The following is a 13096-nucleotide window of genomic DNA, read 5'->3' as shown; positions in this document are numbered from 1 at the left end:
GGGAGTTGTAGTTTGAGCTGTCCGGCGGGCACCAGTTAGGAGGAGGCTGGGCTTGTCTCTGGTGGCTGAGGGTGCGACTCGAGTGTTGCAACGTCTTTGCTGCTTCCTCTTTGCTTGCGGCCTTGAAGGTTGGGCCACATCCGAAGGAAGGCATGTGGCACAACCGCCTCTTGGGCTGCAGCAATTTGTAGCTACGCGGGGAAAAGCTTCCGATTGGTCGTGCCCTGGAAATCGGGTGCTGTTTGGGGTTTTTGCAGTGGCATAAATAAGTTCTATTCAAGAAGGGCTTGTAGCTCAATGAGTGGCATGTCTGCTTTGCATGCAGAAGATCTCAAGTTTCAATCACTTGGCACCTGCTGTTAGGGCTTGGGAAAGCCCGCGAGTCAAAAGAAAGTTTTCAGAATCATAACCTTAACGTATTGGAGAACTGGGCGCAAGCTAGCAAAATGAATTTCAGCAGGGACAAATGACAGGTTCTGCACTTAGGCAGGAAGAATCAGCTGCACAAATATAAGGTAGGAGACACCTGGCTTGCCAGTAGTACCTGTGAAAATGATCTAGGGGTCTTCGTAGACCACAAGCTGAACATGAGTCCACAGTGTGATGCAGCAGCAAAAAAGGCTAATGCTGTTCTAGGCTGCATCAAAAGAAGTCTAGTGTCCAGATCAGGGGTCAGCAAACTTACCACGCCTCGGGCCGGTGTCTCCAGCGCCGATCGCACGGCGGGGGAGCGCATGCCCATACATGTGCGCGCACACTATTTCCGCCGCACTTCCGGGTCGGAGGAGCACCGGAAATAGCTCCTGCGCATGTGCACAGGCCTCCTCCGACCCGGATGTGCACTGGAAATAACGCTTGCGCATGCACAAATAATGCTTGAGCATGCGCACAAGCTATTTCTGGTGCTCCTCTGACCTGGGAGTGGGCAGCCGAGTGGCGCAGTGCCGGTAAGAGCAGGCAGTGGCGGGGGTCGCCGTGGGCCACATAAAAGAGTCCCTTGGGTCTTATCCGGCCCACGGGCCTTAGTTTGGGGAGCCCTGGTCCAGATCAAGGGAAGTCATAGCCCCAGTCTATTCTGCCTTGGTCAGGCCACACCGGGAATGCTGTGTCCAATTCTGGGCACCACAATTTAAGGAGGATATTGACAAGCTGGAACATGCGCAGAGGAGGGCGACCCAAATGATCAGGGGTCTGGAAACCAAGCCTGATGAGGAACGGTTGAAGGAGCTGGGTATGTTTAGCCTGGGAAAGCGGAGATAGGAGAGCCATCTTCAAATATCTCAAGGGCTGCCACATGGAGGAGGGAGCCAGCTTGTTTTCTCCTGGTCTGGAGGGTAGGACTCGAACCCGTGGCTTCAAGTGACAACGAAGGAGATTCCAACTAAACTTCAAGAAGAACTTACTGGCTGTAAGAGCTGTTCAACAGCGGAACTGTCTCTCTTGGGAGGCCGTGTACTCTCCTTCCTTGGAGATTTTAAAGCAGAGATACCTGCATTGCAGGAGGTTGGACTAGTCCTCTATGAGGACTAGAATCTTGGGGGTTTTGGGGGGGGAGGGATTTAGCTCAGCGGTAGGGCATCTCTTTTGCATGCAGAACGTCCCAGGTTCGGTCCCTGACATTTCCAGTTAGTTCTGGGAGAGACACCGTACACCCGAAACACCTTGATAGCTGCTGCCAGTCAGTGTGGACAATACCAAGGTAGATGCAACGACGGTCTGACTGGCTTTGGGGCAGCTTCCTGTGATACTGCCATCTAGCAGTCGTGGAGCCCTTGCTTTAGCAACGCAGCGATGTCAGCGAACGGAAGTCAGGGTGGCAATTAGACTAGGACCTGGGATTCGGAGCCCAGGGTTTGAATCCCCACTCAGCCAGGAAGCTAGCCAGGTGACCTTGGGCCACTCACTGCCTCCCAGATTAACCTACCTCGCAGGGTTGATGGGGGGATTAAATGAGGAGGGGGAGAGCCATGGATGCCCCTAAGCTCCTCTGAGAAAAGTATGGAATAGAAGTAAGTGATAATAATTTGTGGGATAGGGCTGTTGCTTAGGGGGAGAGCATGCAAAGGGATCCAGGAAGGGCTGGAAGAGAGATCTCCCTCCTCAAACCCTGGAATCACTTGCCAGCCAGGCAGCTTCCAATATTCCTCTTTGAACGGGCCTTTTATTCCGAGCCAGGACTAGCATCTTACTTTATTTACCGTATTTTTCGCTCTATAGGACGCACTTTCCCCCCCTCCAAAAATTAAGGGGAAATGTGTGTGTGTCTTATGGAGCGAATGCAGGCTCCCTGGCTTCAGCCATAGCAACGCGAAGCCTCCAAAGCGCAGAGGGAGTGCTCCCCCCACGCTCCGGAGGCTTCGCATTGCTTTCGCTGAAGCCAGGAGAGTCTGGTCTTTGAGGCTGGCGGTGGGGAAAAGCAGCGCTTCTCCCCACCGCCAGCCCCACAAGCTGGGTCGAATAGCCCGTAGGAGCTGCACACTCTTTTAAAGGGTCCGCGGCTCCTGTGGGATTTTGCGGGAGATGGGGGAAATCCCCCACCTCCTGCAAAAGCCGCAGGCTCTTTTAAGGCTGCGCGGCTTCTGCGGGCTTTTCAATGAGGTGGGGGAATTCCCCCACCTCATAGAAAAGCCCGCAGGAGCCGCGCAGCCTTTAAAGAGCGTGCCGCTCTTGGGGGCTTTTCCCCAAGAAGGGAGAAGGGACTGACTGAAGTTGATAGACTACATGGAACTGGCGGAAATGACTGGCAGAATCCGAGACCAGGGAGAAGAGTCGGTGGAAGAAGATTGGAAGGAATTTAAAGATGATTTACGGAAACATTGTAAAATTAATGAATGTTAGAAGGATGTTGGAATGGAGTTATGTGGCTTTAGCAGAAATGTTATAAAGGATTAGGTAAAAATAGATTGTTAACTGGCGAAAGGAGGAAAAGTAAAGTTAGATTATATCAAGATAAATTATAGGACAAAAACTGGGAAAGATGGAAAGGATTTGCTGAAATAGCTAACCGAACTAGAATACAAAAAAGGGAGGTGTGAGGAGGTCGATGAAACAAGCAAATGAAAGATCAGTCATGGAAGGTTTGATGTGTTTTTTAATTGTTTTTATTTTTGTTTTTGTTTCGTTAAGATAAGTAGTGTTTTCTGTTTTTTTTTCCTTTTCTTTATTGTGATGTGTTGTTTTGTTTTTGTTTAATTTTGTGTTTTCTCTTTTTTCTTTCTGTAACTCTTAAAATTTTAATAAATATTACTTTTAAAAAAAAGAGAGAGAGAAGGGACTGACTGGCCGAGTCAGTCCCTTCTCCCTCCTGTGGGCTTTTGCGGGAGACGGGGGAATTCCCCCACCTCCCGCAAAATCAGGGAGAAGGTCTAGGAGAAGTGCACAGGCTGCGTGGGGGGGGGGGGGAATCATATTTTTTCCCTTGATTTCCCCCTCTGAAAACTAGGTGCGCCCTATGGTCAGGTGCCCCCTATAGAGCGAAAAATACGGTATTCGTTTGTTTATTGAAACAGACGGCTTGATTGGTAAAACAAAAGCCAATATAAACTCACAGCGGTTAACAACAACAAAAAGAAACTTGCTGCATGCCTGGATGTTGTCAAGTAGGACCAACCCGTGTCTGAAACCCTGGATAACTGCTGCCTGCCAGTGTAGACAATATTGAGCTAACTGGGTCAAGGACCTGCCTTGGTACAACACCGGTTCCTACTTCTGTCTTTAAACGGGTCCTGCATTCAAAACCTTGAGGACTAGAATCTTCTTTTATCTATTGGGGATGAGCCAATAGTTCCTCTGCTTTGCATGCCGCAGGTCCCAAATTCAATCCCCGAAAGCTTGAAATCCTGGAGAGATGCTGCCGGTCCGTGTGGACAGCCCTGAGCCCTGAAGGACCCTTGCTCAAAACCGTGAGGACTTGTTGTTGTTGTTGAGTTGTTTAGTCGTGTCCGCCTCTTTGTGACCCCCTGGACCAGAGCACGCCAGGCCCTCCTGTCTTCCACTGCCTCCCGCAGTTTGGTCAAACTCATGCTGGTCTCTTCGAGAACACTGTCCCACCATCTCGTCCTCTGTCGTCCCCTTCTCCTTGTGCCCTCAATCTTCCCCAACATCAGGGTCTTTTCCAAGGAGTCTTCTCTTCTCCTGAGGTGGCCAAAGTCTTGGAGCCTCAGCTTCAGGATCTGTCCTTCCAGTGAGCACTCAGGGCTGATTTCCTTCAGAATGGAGAGGTTGGATCTTCTTGCAGTCCATGGGACTCTCCAGAGTCTCCTCCAGCACCAGAATTCAAAAGCATCCATTCTTTGGCGATCAGCCTTCTTTATGGTCCAGCTCTCACTTCCATACATCCCTACTGGGAAAACCATGGCTTTAACTATACGGACGTTTGTTGGCAAGGTGCTGTCTCTGCTTTTTAAGATGTTGTCTAGGTTTGTCATTGCTTTTCTCCCAAGAAGCAGGCGTCTTGGACAAACTCCCATGGACAAAGACAACAGGCATGAGGACTAGTATCTTACTTAATTTGGAGCGGAGAAGCGATATCATTTTATGTTGTGAACTGCCCCGAGACCTGTGGCTGTAGTTTGATATACAAATTTAATGAATAATAGTAATAATAAATACATCGTTTAGGGGATGTCCCTTGCCAGAAAGCCCAGAGAGCCTCTGCCGTTCAGTGCGGACAGTATTCAGTTTGATGGAGCAGAGACCAGGCGTGGCATCAGGCAGCAGCTTGCACCCGTGTTCCTATGACAAGGTGTTGCCTGGACATGAAACAGGTTGGAGATGTGGCTCAGAGGCTAGAAAGCAGCGTTGATGAGAGGCTTCACCTCTCTACAGAGTCATCTCGGTTGGGAAGGGCTGGCTGCTGGCCAGAGACCGGACCAGCTGTGAACTCCCCACCCACAGAGCCTTCTTAGATTCCTTCCTGGCTCCTGGGAAGAGATGAATTTCTCACCCGGCAGCGCAAAGATGTGCAAAGTGTCATCTAGCCCCGGGAAGAAAATTGTTTGAGCTGCTCCTTAATCCTCCCGTAATCTTAATTTCCTTCTGAACAGTGCTGGGTTGCACGCTTGTGAAAACAAGACGTGGCCGCCTGCAAATAAACAGGCTTGCATTTCCAGTCTCTTGGTCTGGTTGTAGCTATAAAACCCCAAACACCCAATTGAGCTGGCGCCACTCTCTCCCAGCCCTGCCTTCTTCTGATATCCTTACGGAGCTTCCAGGTGCAGTGGCAGTCTACCTTGATTCCGACATTCTTTGGAGCGTTTGGCTGGATGTGGGGCAAGATGGGCCATTGGCCTGCCCAGCTACACGGATTTTCTGATGTTCTTGCCAGACCAGTGGTGGTGGTGATAATAATAATAATAATAATAAATTTATTATTTATACCCCGCCCATCTGGCTGGGCTTCCCCAGCCACTCTGGGCGGCTTCCAACAGAACACTAAAATACAGTAACCTATTAAACATTAAAAGCTTCCCTAAACAGGGCTGCCTTCAGATGTCTTCTAAAAGTCTGGTAGTTGTTCTTCTTTTTGCCATCCGGTGGGAGGGCGTTCCACAGGGCGGGCGCCACTACCGAGAAGGCCCCCTGCCTGGTTCCCTGTAACTTGGCTTCTCGCAGCGAGGAAACCGCCAGAAGGCCCTCAGAGCTGGACCTCAGTGTCTGGGCTGAACAATGGGGGTGGAGACGCTCCTTCAGGTCTACTGGACCAAGGCTGTTAGGGCTTTCAAGGTCAGCACCAACACTTTGAATTGTGCTCAAAAACGTACTGGGAGCCAGTGTAGGTCTTTCAAGACCGGTGTTATGTGGTCTTGGCGGCCGCTCCCAGTCACCCGTCTGGCTGCCGCATTCTGGATTAGTTGTAGTTTCTGGGTCACCTTCAAAGGTAGCCCCACGCAGAGCACATTGCAGTAGTCCAAGCGGGAGATAACTAGAGCACTCTGGCCAGACAGTCCGCGGACAGGGAGGGTCTCATCCTGTGTACCAGATGGAGCTGATAAACAGCTGTCCTGGACACAGAACTGACCTGTGCCTCCATGGACAGCTGTGGGTCCAAAAGGACTCCCAGGCTGCACACCTGGTCCTTCAGGGGCACAGTCACCCCATTCAGGCCCAGGGAGTCCTCCACACCTGCCCGCCTCCTGTCCCCCAAAAACAGTACTTCTGTCTTGTCAGGATTCAGCCTCAATCTGTTAGCCACCATCCATCCTCCAACCGCCTCCAGGCACTCACACAGGACCTTCACCGTCTTCACTGGTTCTGATTTAAAAGAGAGGTAGAGGATACAGACTTAAAGTCATCAAGGAGTGTTCAGGGTTCAATGTGGCCTCCAGCCCTCCCTACCCGGCCCCCAGGAGCCTCCCTCTCTGGCCTGCCATTCAAGTGCTTCTGATTAGCCGCAAATGTATCCTCAGAACCGTGATGCCAGGAAGTATATAGAAACCTCTGAATTTCCGGGGGCTGTTGCCTTTGGCCCCAGCCAAAACCACATGCGGCCCCCACGGAACATTGTCTGCAAGGAATCTGCCCCTCCAAAAAGGTTTCTCCTACTCGTGCCTTGCACGCCCCAAGTAACTTGCACCTTCAGGAATAACCAGAGTGCCTCTAAGCATATTCAGAGTGCCAAGCGTCTCCAAGCCACACACACTCTGCATTTAGGAGGCCGGAGTGGACAGGAACTCTGGGTGAGCTCAACAAATGAAAGGCAAGTGGTTCTGTAGGAAGAGCTGAAGTGGGGGGGGGGGGGCACCAAGCCCAGCGCCCTGGGAGTGCCAGGAACCCACAATCAGGACCCCAGGAAAAGAGAAGGGGGTGGCTGGGTCAATGTGCCCTTTTGATTTCCCCCTGCCAATCTCGTTAGAATAAATAAAACACTCTTGGCAGCCAGTGCTGGAAATTAGCCAGGCACGTTTTGCAGCTGGCACAGTTCCACTTGCGCCCATGTAGAGATCTCTGGGTGCCAAGCCTACGAGTGGCTCCTCCAGCCTTCCTCAGCAGGTAGGCAGAATATCTTATTTTTGGGTTCACATCCCACCTTCTTCTCCAAGGAGTACATGGCTCAGCCCTGCTCCTCGGTTAAGCCCTACGACAACCCTGTGAGGTAGGTCTCGCCAGAGTGGCGCATGCTCTGGTTATCTCTCACTTGGACTACTGCAATGCGCTCCACGTGGGGCTACCTTTGAAGGTGACCCGGAAACTGCAACTACAGTCCATACCTCGGGTTCCAGACGCTTCAGGTCACATTTTTTCAGGTTACGGACGCGCCGAAATCCAGAAGTACTGGAATGGGTTACATCCGGGTTTCGGCAGCTGTGCATGCACAGAAGTGCTAAACTGTGCTTTGCGCAGAAGCGTTGAATTGCAACTCACACATGCAAAGACGCGCTGCTGCAGGTTGAGAACGCTGCAGGTTGAGAACGTGCATCCCGCACGGATCACGTTCACAATCCGAGCGTCCACGGTAATCCAGCTAGACTGGTGACTGGGAGTGGCCGCCGAGACCACATAACACTGGTCCTGAAAGACCTACATCCCAGTACGTTTCTGAGCACAATTCAAAGTGTTGGTGCTGACCTTTAAAGCCCCAAACATCCTCAGCCCAGTATACCTGAAGGAGCGTCTCCACCCCCATCGTTCTGCCCGGACACTGAGGTCCAGCTCCGAGGGCCTTCTGGCAGTTCCCTCCCTGAGAAAAGCGAGGCTACAGGAACTAGGCAGAGGGCCTTATCGGTGGTGGCGCCCGCCCTGTGGAACGCTCTCCCACCAGATGTCAAGGAAATAAACAACTATCTGACTTTTAGAAGACATCTGAAGGCAGCCCTGTTTAGGGAATTTTTTTAATGTTGATGTTTTATCGTGTTTTTAATATTCTGTTGGGAGCCGCCCAGAGTGGCTGGGGAGGCCCAGCCAAATGAGCAGGGTATAATTAATTAAATTGTTGTTGTTGTTGTTGGTTATTGGTAAAGAGGCTGAGGCTGAGGTCACCCAGTGAACTTCATGGCGGAGTGGGGATTTGAACCCAGACCTCCCAGGTTCTGGTCCGACACTCTTAACTGCTGCACCACCCTGGCTTCCTAGAGTGTTGTTGTTGTTGTTGTTTAGTCGTTTAGTCGTGTCCGACTCTTCGTGACCCCATGGACCAGAGCACGCCAGGCACCTCTGTCCTCCACTGCCTCCCGCAGTTTGGTCAAACTCATGCTGGTAACCTCGAAAACACTATCCAACCATCTCGTCCTCTGTCGCCCCCTTCTCCTTGTGCCCTCCATCTTTCCCAACATCAGGGTCTTCTCCAGGGAGTCTTCTCTTCTCATGAGGTGGCCAAAGTACTGGAGCCTCAGCTTCACAATCTGTCCTTCCAGTGAGCACTCAGGGTTGATTTCCTTCAGTATGGAGAGGTTAGATCTTCTTGCAGTCCATGGGACTCTCCAGAGTCTCCTCCAGCACCAGAATTCAAAAGCATCCATTCTTCGGCGATCAGCCTTCTTTATGGTCCAGCTCTCACTTCCATACATCACTACTGGGAAAACCATAGCTTTAACTAACAGAACTTTTGTTGGCAAGGTGATGTCTCTACTTCTCAAGATGCTGTCTAGGCCTGTCATTGCCCTTCTCCCAAGAAGCAAGCGTCTTTTAATTTCGTGGCTGCTGTCACCATCTGTAGTGATCATGGAGCCCAGGAAAGTAAAATCTCTCACTACTCTCTCCTAGAGTACTTCTGCTCTATAAATTAAGGAGGCAAATAAAAATGGGAAAGCAAAATGCCACTTAGAGAAGGAGATGGGAATATTCTTTTCTGGAAGCTTGACTTGATTTTGGTTCTGGATTGATTTATTCGACGCTTTAATGTGTTGTAAACTGCTTTGATATTTGTTCTTCAAAATGTAAAGCGGTATAGAAATGATCACCATCACCCCACCGGGAGAGGAGAGGAACCCGGCGCTTAGAGATTCCTTCGTGACTGGATTATATATCTTGAGTTTCAAACATGGTTGGCAACACCTTAGGAAGGCTCCTTTGCCTTGCAGAGGAGTAAATGAAGGCAAGGCCAGACAAGATAAGAGAATAAGAACATAAGAACACAGAGAACTAATGATTAAGAAAACACCCCAGTGCCAAAATTACAATGGAGAGGGACACACCATCTCACCGCAGACAGATCGATGGCGCTGCCAGCCCACACAGGACCGGTCTGGAGCAGCTCAGGCAGAATTTGACCCTGTTCAACCATCCAAAAAACCCCAGACTTTTTTGCCAACTGGGTCAAGATGTAATTTTGTCCCAGTTGCTGAACTTCGCAGAGAACGACAGCAGGAGACTCTGAGGGTTGATGGTTCGAGAGCCCCACGTGGGGCAAAAGATCCCTGCGATGTAGGGGGTTGGACTAGATGACCCTGAGGGTCCCAATTCTACGGTTCTCTGACATGAAATGCATCGTTGAGAGGGCAGGGGAAAGAGAGACAAGAGATAGCTGGTGGTCAGGGGAACATTTGCAAACATGACTTCGCGCCTAATCAATAAAACATTGAATATGAAGCCCCCGACGTGGTAAGATTTGCTGCCACAAGTCAGGGCAAGACTGGAGAGGTTTGTGGCGATGCCAATTTGGGAAAGGAAAAGTTCTGCCCAGACACGGTCCTGGTCCCAATTGCTCCCATCTGAAGAAAGGGGGCAGCGTTTGGGACCTTTTGGTTTGGAGAGAAGGAAGAGGCAACATGATAGGGCAGAGAGGAGATTTTCCTCCCTCTCTCACAACACCGGGACTCGCGGAGATCCGAGGAAGAAGGTTGGAAGGTTTGGGGCAAGGAAGGACTTATTCATTCACACAGAATGGAGATGAACTGCGGAACTCCCTGCCACAGGGAAGCAGGCAGGGCCTAAAGGTAAAGGGCCCCCTGACCATTAGGTCCAGTCGTGACCGACTCTGGGGTCGCGACGCTCATCTCGCTTTATTGGCCGAGGGAGCCGGTCAATAATAATGTTGTATTTTAATCAGTTGTTTTATACCTGGTGTTAGCTGGCCTGAGCCCAGTCTTGGCTGGGAAGGGCGGGATATAAATAAAATTTATCATTATTATTATTATTATTATTTGGGGCATTTGGCCACAGCGAGAGCAGGAGGCCGGAGCAGGTGGGCAACTGACCCGCTCCAGCTAAAAGGGCTCTTTGTATATATATATATTTTTAAAGCAGCCATTCCAAGCAGGAAAGCAGAGGATAGAAACTGGAGTTAACTGCATATCTACCGGGTCTGTGTTCATGTGTGTGAGGGAGGCAGAGATTGCAAGAGGACAGAAGATGGGAGTTTGCCCAATCTCTCTTCCCACATGACGGGCAAAGGTCACAGTCGGTGGACTCTGCTCCTCATTGGCCGCGACGCGATGCACACTTAAGCAGAATGGGAATTTATTAACACCGAGCATTTATTAACACACGCCCAGAGATTAACAGGCATCGCGTGTCCTTACGACATCCACACAAAGCGTATTTTGAGCCTGGCTGCATCCAGGGCAGGTTTGCCCAGGGCAAAGGTTGGGCTTCAGGTCTCCTCTCTTGAGGACTAGAAACTTACAGACGCTCTCCTAACACGAGAGCCCCGCAGGAATGGCTGACCTTGTGCGCATGTCCTTCCGCAGGACCTGTAAGACAGAGCTATCCCGCCTGGCTTTCAACTTGAACTTAGCCTGATCTTTCGTTCCCCTTCCTTCCTTCCCCCTCCCCTTTTTATGAAGATTACCCTCTCTGAGATCCCACAGCTAATTCTCCCCTGCTCTCCTCGCTGGCCTAAATAGGACTAATTTAGCCAGCTAGCCCTGGTGATCGTCTAATGTTTATTGGATGGCTTTCCCCCCTAAAATGATTTTTTGAATTCTGAATTTATTGTTGTTCATGTTTCATACTGAATTTTATGCTGTTTTTTGTTGTTGCATCAATTGTTTTAAATTTGTTGTTAGCTGCCCTGAGCCCAGTTTTTGAACTGGGAAGGGCAGGGTAACTGTGCCCCTGAAGGACCAGGTGTGCAGCCTGGGAGTCATTTTGGACTCTCAGCTGTCCATGGAGGCACAGGTTAATTCTGCGTCCAGCGCAGCTGTCTCCCAGCTCTATCTGATACGCAGGATGAGACCCTCCCTGCCCACGGACTGTCTCGCCAGAGTGGTGCACGCTCTGGTTATCTCCTGCTTGGACTACTGCAATGCGCTCTACGTGGGGCTACCTTTGAAGGCGGCCCAGAAACTACAACTAATCCAGAATGCGGCAGCTAGACTGGTGACTGGGAGCGGCCACCAAGACCACATAACACCGGTCTTGAAAGACCTACACTGGCTCCCAGTATGTTTCTGAGCACAATTCAAAATGTTGGTGCTGACCTTTAAAGCCCTTAACGGCCTCAGCCCAGTAGACCTGAAGGAGCGTCTCCACCCCCATCATTCTGCCCAGACACTGAGGTCCAGCTCCGAGGGCCTTCTGGCGGTTCCCTCATTGCGAGAAGCAAAGCTACAGGGAACCAGGCAGAGGGCCTTCTTGGTGGTGGCACCCGCCCTGTGGAATGCCCTCCCACCAGATGTCAAAGAGAAGAACAACTACCAGACTTTTGGAAGACATCTGAAAGCAGCCCTTTTTAGGGAAGCTTTTAATGTTTAATAGGTTATTGTATTTTAGTGTTCTGTTGGAAGCCGCCCAGAGTGGCTGGGGAAACCCAGCCAGATGGGCGGGATATAAATAATAAATTATTATTATTATTATTATTATTATTATTATTATTATTATTATTTATTATTATTATTATTCAAGCATGTCGAATCCCCTTGCTTGTTCGGATAGAGGTGTGTGTGCCTAGAAACCCTTGTTTGGTTTACAACTAAGTTCTACTTTGAGTAAACCCATTGAAATCAATGGACCAAAGTTAGTTGTGCTGAATATTTCACTGTTTCCGGTGAGTCTGCTGTCATTGGCTGAAACCCTCTGAAGTTGCATGGCTGGGACGTTGTCCCCTGGACAAAGGGATCACCTGCATCTCTGGCTCCATCCACTTTTGCCCCTGGCTCTGCCCGCTGCCACCCCGGGGGGGGGTGGAGGTATCTGCAAGTCAATGTGGCCCCAGAGCTGTGGGGGAAATGGTTCCTTGCTCTGGTGTAGTAGAAACAAATCACTCTAAATAAAGGGGAAACTATTTTGACTTTGGTTTCTTTGGCACCATGCATTCAAAGCTCTGCGATGACACTTTGAACAGGCATGCCTTCCCCTCCCCAGAAATTCTGGGAGTTTGTTAAGGATGCTGAGAGCTGTCAGGAGAGAGACCCCCGTATTCCAGGGACTACAACTCCCATCATCCCTAGCTAACAGGACCAGTGGTCAGGGATGATGGGAACTGTAGTCCCAAAACATCGGGAGGGCCACGTTTGGGGGTGCCTGACCTATTCCCTCTCGCTGAACTACAATTCCCAGAACTCCCTGTGAAGAGAGATTGATGGATAAACCGCTCTGGGAATTGTAGCTGTAGTAGAGAAACGTTGGGGTTCCCCTCTTAACAACACTCCTCACCCTTACCCAAACATCAGTTCCCAGGGTTCTTTGCAGGAGGGGAGACACGGGCATTTAAAGTGGTACCGTAGGGCTTTAAATACAGTGGTACCTTGGGTTAAGAACTTAATTCGTTCTTAACCTGGAACTGTTCTTAACCTGAAGCACCACTTTAGCTAATGGGGCCTCCTGTTGCCACCGCGCAATTTCTGTTCTCATCCTGAAGAAAAGTTTTTAACCTGAGGTACTAATTCAGGGTATGGGACGTGGGTGGCGCTGTGGGTTAAACCACTGAGCCTAGGACTTGCCGATCAGAAGGTTGGCGGTTTGAATCCCTGCGACGGGGTGAGCTCCCATTGCACGGTTCCTGCTCCTGCCCACCTAGGAGTTCGAAAACACGTCAAAGTGCAAGTAGATAAATAGGTACCGCTCCGGCGGGAAGGTAAACTGCGTTTCGGTGCGCTGCTCTGGTTCGCCAGAAGCGGCTTAGTCCTGCTGGCCACATGACCCGGAAGCTGTATGCCGGCTCCCTCGGCCAGTAAAGTGAGATGAGCGCTGCAACCCCAGAGTCAGCCACAACTGGACC

The 13096-nt window shown here is 50.5% G+C and overlaps 1 protein-coding gene and 1 long non-coding RNA gene across 6 annotated transcripts in view; one reads left to right on the top strand and one right to left on the bottom strand.

Moving 5' to 3' along the window:
* Positions 1-2432, bottom strand: part of LOC309358811 — a 55290-nt gene extending 52858 nt beyond the window's left edge. Inside the window, exon 1 of the long non-coding RNA XR_014163628.1 lies at positions 2225-2432. This is a non-coding gene — a long non-coding RNA (uncharacterized lncRNA). The remainder of the gene's footprint in view (positions 1-2224) is intronic.
* The window catches only part of CERS2 (ceramide synthase 2), a 161206-nt gene that overhangs the window by 132509 nt on the left and 15601 nt on the right, over positions 1-13096 (top strand). The gene's annotated exons all lie outside the window — the stretch shown is intronic.

Source organism: Podarcis melisellensis, assembly GCF_964234715.1.
Source record: "Podarcis melisellensis genome assembly, chromosome: 16".
Classification (NCBI taxonomy): domain Eukaryota; kingdom Metazoa; phylum Chordata; class Lepidosauria; order Squamata; family Lacertidae; genus Podarcis; species Podarcis melisellensis.
The sequence above is the reverse complement of the archived record's forward strand: the minus strand, read 5'-3'. Positions and strand labels throughout refer to the sequence as shown.